General features: G+C 43.3%; 1 long non-coding RNA gene across 2 annotated transcripts in view; it reads right to left on the bottom strand.

Moving 5' to 3' along the window:
* Window positions 1-1,918: 1,918 nt before the first annotated feature.
* LOC132868516 (uncharacterized) overlaps window positions 1,919-6,000 on the bottom strand; it is a 33,642-nt gene continuing 29,560 nt past the window's right edge. The window contains exons 3-5 of one of the 2 annotated variants that reach the window (XR_009650844.1): window positions 4,618-4,695; window positions 3,562-3,778; window positions 1,919-3,097 (exon numbers count right to left, since the gene is read on the bottom strand). This is a non-coding gene — a long non-coding RNA (uncharacterized LOC132868516). Of the gene's footprint in view, window positions 3,098-3,561; window positions 4,696-6,000 lie in introns of both variants that reach the window. The other variant, XR_009650843.1, reaches the window with a different exon arrangement.

Raw genomic sequence — 6,000 nt, 5'->3', positions numbered from 1 at the left:
GATGTCAATTAACCTGTGTTTGTGTGTCTTCCCAGTGACCGCGCCCTATATAAAGAGAGAGAGAGAGCAGAGGAAGAGAGCTCTCTCCCGAACCAGATACTTGGGTGTGTGTGTGTGTGTGTGTGTGTGTGTGTGTATGGAAGAGAGTGTTTTTGCATCTGAAAAGAGCAAAATAAAAAGAGTTATGGAACTTTATTCTGGCCTGCCGTCTTTCTGTGCTCCTCCCCCTCCTACGAACTTCCACAGTCATACTCAGGCCCTCCTGCATTTCTGGAAAACAGGACATTTACCATGGCCCTCAGAGTATCATTCAGGCTTGTTCTTGTGGGTTTACATGCAAAAGGCTGAGCCGATATATGAGGGATCAGGGTGCACATTACACATGGTTGTTCTTAGAAAATATGACCACATCACTCCTGTCTTATCCACACTGCATTGGCTCCCAATCAAATTTCGTATTGATTATAAAGTCCTACTATTGACCTTGAAAGCACTGAATGGTCTCGCACCACAGTACCTGAGTGAACTTCTGCTCCTCTATGACCCGCCACGCCGACTTAGATCAAAAGGTGCAGGCTATCTGCTGGTACCTGGTATAGTGAAGGCTACATCAGGGGGCAGAGCCTTTTCTTACAAAGCCCCACAGTTATGGAACAGCCTTCCAAGTAGTGTTTGGGAATCAGACACAGTCTCAGTGTTTAAGTCTAGGCTGAAAACATATCTGTTTAGTCAAGCCTTTTGTTAATGGTGTTTATGAGGGAAAGGTGTAGATCTGGAGGGTCTTCAGACATAGAGTGTTTTGGTAAACTGGGATGTATGGATGCTGTCAGTCCCCACTCACTTGCTCACTCGAGTTTGTTGACGGTGTAATGGCTGGCTGCTTTATGTCCTGGGGCTCCCTCATGCCTGTGTTACCTTCTGGCTCTCCCCTTTTAGTTATGCTGTCATAGTTAGTTGCCAGAGTCCCTGCTTGTACTCAGTGCAATATGTATACTGTAGGTACCATGCGCTATCTTGTGTCTAAGAACTACAACTCCCAGCCAACTTCCACGTTGACTACGTCACGCCTGGGCGGGATCACTTACATCACATCTTTCAGCATTTCAAGGACTTGGAAATCCGCCATCTCGTGCCCTTTCGTGTCTGACTCTAGGCGGGACGGACCGAATAAAGAGTACTCACCATCAGACGTCTAAACAGCGCGTTTTCCTCTTCCTGTCTACTCTTGATCACGGTAGACTTCGGAAACACGCGATTTTTAACTCAAGCGAGTTATAAACCGGTTTTCAGTTATTCTTTCAGTATGTACTAGACTGCAACCAAATAGACAGTTTTATTGGTGTTGGGAGCGGCTGGACCGTCCTAACCCTGTCTGATCAGAGCTTTCTTCTCACGAGCTACGAAGCCTTTTCAAAGAAAATCTTCTTCTCCACCGAAGCGCTTCCAACCTCCACAGCCTTCCATTTCTACAGAGAGACTGTGCTTTCTACAGAAGACGAGACTTTTCGCAGTAAGGCTGGCATTGGGCAGAAGTTTAAGTCTTAGGAATTAGTTATTCACTTAATGTGAAGTTATATGAAGTTAAATGTGTGCACACTGAATTTTGGTTCTCTATCATTTGTTTGTTGATTTAAAATTGGTTAGTCCATAAGTCTTTGCATGTTCTCTCTCTCTCTTCCTTAACATTCTAATTCATTACTTACACATCTGGGTTTCACACGTGTTTTAGCTAGCAAGAGAAATTCCTTTGTTCTACAAAGGAAGCATGTGTCCCTCACCCACTAGGCCTTAAAACCGAGACCCTTTGTCTCAATCTTAGACAAAATCATAAGTATTGTTTTCAATTCAACCTTTATAGCAAATTCTCCTGTGCCTACATTTAAGACTATATAGATATGCACCACGGATGACTGTTTGAATGTTTATTTTTAATTAAAGCCTTCAGCTTTTACACACTAGGCCTGAAAGTATATGTAGCTAGCTTTTCCTTTGTCTGATTAGCCTACAAGCTAACCACATGGTCTGCTAGATTTGAAGCACATGCTGGTTAGCATCTCTTTGTCTGATTAGCCTCCTAAGCTAGTCTCTCTCTCACACACACACACACTCTGTTTACAGAAGATTCAATTCTGCTGCTATTAAATTGTTCAATTTTTTTCTTTTCTTTTTATTAATTTTTTATTATCTTTGTTATAATAAACTCCATTATTATTGAAATTATGTGTGGTGTCTATCTGCTGTTACGATACTTTGAAGTTGCCCAATCTCCCAAAGAATTCAAAAAAAGGTGCAGATGATTTATGTAATATGGTAAGTGATCAATAATAATTTGGAAGATACCATTTTAGCTGTTTGGTAATTTATTATTAAGTACCAGGATTAATGGTATGATTCACAAAATGATTCACTGATTCACTAAATGATTCACTGATTCGATTCATTTGAATGATTCACTTCAAATGATTCAATGAGACTGATTTCATGTAATTATTAAAGATTGATCACTTATCCAATCCTAAATACACAAAATCATTAATTACACCTACAATACTGTTCCTACTTATTCAGGTGACATTGGGCATACCTAACAACCTGTGTTTTCTCTCCCTCTCTCTCTCCCCCTCCCCACAAATCTGTTTCTCTGAGTTACATGTTGGTCCTGGGATCGAGATGCTGACCTCTTCTGCTCCTTGGACCTGCTTGATCCATCCTGGTGTCCTGTGTCTGGTAGGAGTCTCGTCGCGTCGCTCCTGTGGAGGATGACCCCATGAGGAGGATGACCCCATGAGGACAGTTGAAAGTCACACCTGGAGGACGCTCTGGACTCTTACAGTAATGCTTTTATGGCTGAGGACTACAGTTGACTTGCTAACTTAGGACTGCAGTTGTCATGAACAGTTTTGCATTCAGGTTTCCATCAATGAAGAGTTACATCAACGAAACTGTCTTCATGTTAAAACTGTTAATATTATAGTCATGCTGTCTGTTGTTGCCCAAATGAGGTTGGGTTCCCTTTTGAGTCTGGTTCCTCTCGAGGTTTCTTCCTCATGTCGTCTGAGGGAGTTTTTCCTTGCCACTGTCGTCACAGGCTTGCTCACTGGAGATAGATTAGGGATAAAATTAGCTCATGTTTTAAGTCGTTCAAATTCTGTAAAGCTGCTTTGTGACAATGTTTATTGTTAAAAGTGCTATACAAATAAACTTGACTTGACATGGTTCTGTAAGGTTTAGAGTCTTCACTGTGTAGTTTGCATATTCCCAAAACTCATTGTGGATGACAGGCACAAAATGATTAGGGCCTGTTTCACTTTGTTGCAGCATTTTTGGGAGCAAGCAGGATAAGGTCACTGCAACCCCAAGCATGATTAATGCAGCCCATACAGCTTTTATATGGTACTGGAATGAATTCTTCATGTCAGACACATAAGGAGAGGCTCCGTACAGTAAAACCTTGCCTATAGCTGGCACTGACTGGTGCTCAGCATGCAGGCACACCTGTTTACACACACTCTTTCCATGGTCAGTGAGGTGCAGTAATACTCTGCGCAGCCAATAACTTACTGCCTATGTCTTGTCCTCTCTTGCAGTGGCAGGTGTGTATCCACATGGCTCTTTCCTTCACCTTCACAGCTGTCTGAGTTGTGAGCAACACCTGATATGGTCCAAGCCACCTTTGGTCTCTCCAGCGTTTTCTCCTGAAGTCTTTTGCCACTATCTAATCCCCAGGCTTCAAATCATGTAGCGTGGTTTCAGCTGTCCTTGGTAGTGTCTCCTTCATCTGTTCAGGGGTGAGACATAATACAGAAGATAGTTCTGCACAATAACACAACATTTCATCTTCGCATAGGCCCATAGTCAACTGTGGAATTGGCTGGGGGCCTATCCCAGTATTTGGCGGTCTGCCAAAGAGTATTTCAAATGGCTCAAGTTTGTTCTTGCTCTGACTCTTGTATGCATATACAAGAGTACAATGGGCAGGACCTTAACCCAATAAAGGCCCGTATATTTGCAACATTTAGCCAATTTCTTTTTGTGCTACCATTTTCCCACTCTACTGCACCCCTCGAGCTGGTTGATATGCACAATGTTGTTTCAGGTCAATTCCCAATGTTTCTCCCACCTGTTTCAACGCCTGATTTACAAACAGAGTTCCATTATCACTATTAATCTTCCTAGGAATGCCCCATCTGGGAATGATTTCAGTTAGCAGAGCTTTCACTACAGCTCCTGCATCTTGTTTGGAAGTGGGGAATGCCTCTACCCATTTAGAGAACATATCTACTATTACCAGACACTATTTTTTTCCCTTCTGTGGGTGTCAATTCAATAAAATCCATCTGCAAATGTTCAAATGGTGTCTCTAGCTGTAGGTGTGCAGCCTGTGCTACCTTTTGCTCCCGACCTATGTTGTGTGTGGTGCAAGTGACACAATTCTCGTGAAATTTTTGGACAAAATTCATAAATCCTTTTGTTAGCCAAAAAAATCCAGCCACTGGGGGTACATAAGCATACTCTTGGTGCCGGTCCCGGATAAATTGGAGAGGGTTGTGTCAGGAAGGGGATCCGGCGTAAAACGTGCCAAATCTAACATAAGGATTGAAAAGAGAAATACCATACCAGATCGGTCGGGGCCAGGGTTAACAACGACTGCCTCCAGTACTGTTGGTCAACAGGGTGCTGGTGGAAAGTATGCTACTGTTGCATCAAAACAGAGAAAGGGACGGGGGAGGAGTGTTAGGAGAAAGCATGAAAGATGGAAGGGAAGGAGCTTAGAATTGAGAGTAGGAACATTGAATTTGGGAACATTGACTGGCAGAGAGAGAGAGTTAGCAGGTATGATGGAAAGAAGGAAGTTGGACATTTTGTGTGTGCAGGAGACAAGGTGGAAAGGAAGCAAGGCCAAGAACATTGGAGGTGGATGCAAGTTGTTTTATTATGGAGTTGATGGAAAGAGAAATGATGTTGGTATTGTTTTGAGGGGAGAGTTGGTCAACAGTGTGATTGATGTGAAGAGGGTGTCAGAGTGATAGGCATGAAGTTGGAGATTCAAGGAGTGGTAATCAATGTTGTGTGCGCGTATACCCCACAGGTTGGATGTGAGAATGAAGAGGGTGTCTTTCTGGGAAAAGATGGATGAAGTGGTAGAAAGTATACCGAGGGAGGAGCGTGTGCTGATAGGAGCAGATTTCAACAGACATGTTGGTGAGGGAAACAGAGGAGATGAGGACGTGATGGGCAGATATGCTGTAAGAGAGAGAAATGTGGAAGGGCAAATGGTGGTTGATTTTTCAAAGAGGATGAATTTGGCAATAGTCAATACATACTTCGAGAAGAAAGAGCAGCACAGGGTGACGTTTAAGAGTGGAGGAAGATCTACACAGGTGGACTACATACTCTGCAGAAGGAGTAACCTGAAGGAGCTTGGAGACTGTAAAGTGATGGCAGGGGAGAGTGTAGCTAGACAACATCGAGTGGTCATGTGCAGGATGAGCTTGACAGTGAAAAAGAGGAAGCGTGAAATAGTGGAGCCGAAGATCAAGTGGTGGAAACTAAAAGAGGTTGAACATCAGAAGGAGTTTAGGGAAGAAATGAGACAAGCATTGCGTGGTAATGGAAGTCTGCCAGAAGATTGGGATACTACTGCTATACTAGTAAGAGAGGCAGCAAGGAAGGTGCTAGGGTGGTCATCGGGAAGGAGGAAGGAAGACTAGGAGACATGGTGGTGGAACAAAGAAGTGCAGGAAATTACAAAAGAGAAGAGGCTAGCAAAGAAGAATTGGGACGATCAGAGAGATGAGGAAAGCAGGCAGTTATACAGAGAGAGATGAGCCAGAAGGCAAAAAGAGCAGTAGAGAAGGAGAAAGCAGATGCATGCCAGGAATTGTACAAAAGACTGGAGACCAAAGAAGGAGAGAAAGACCTGTACAGACTAGCTAGGCAGAGAAACAGGGAAGCGAGGGATGTACAGCAGTACAGAGATGTACAGAGTGATGAAAGATG

This window comes from Neoarius graeffei, chromosome 20 (genome assembly GCF_027579695.1).
Source record: "Neoarius graeffei isolate fNeoGra1 chromosome 20, fNeoGra1.pri, whole genome shotgun sequence".
Lineage (NCBI taxonomy): Eukaryota > Metazoa > Chordata > Actinopteri > Siluriformes > Ariidae > Neoarius > Neoarius graeffei.
The sequence above is the reverse complement of the archived record's forward strand: the minus strand, read 5'-3'. Positions and strand labels throughout refer to the sequence as shown.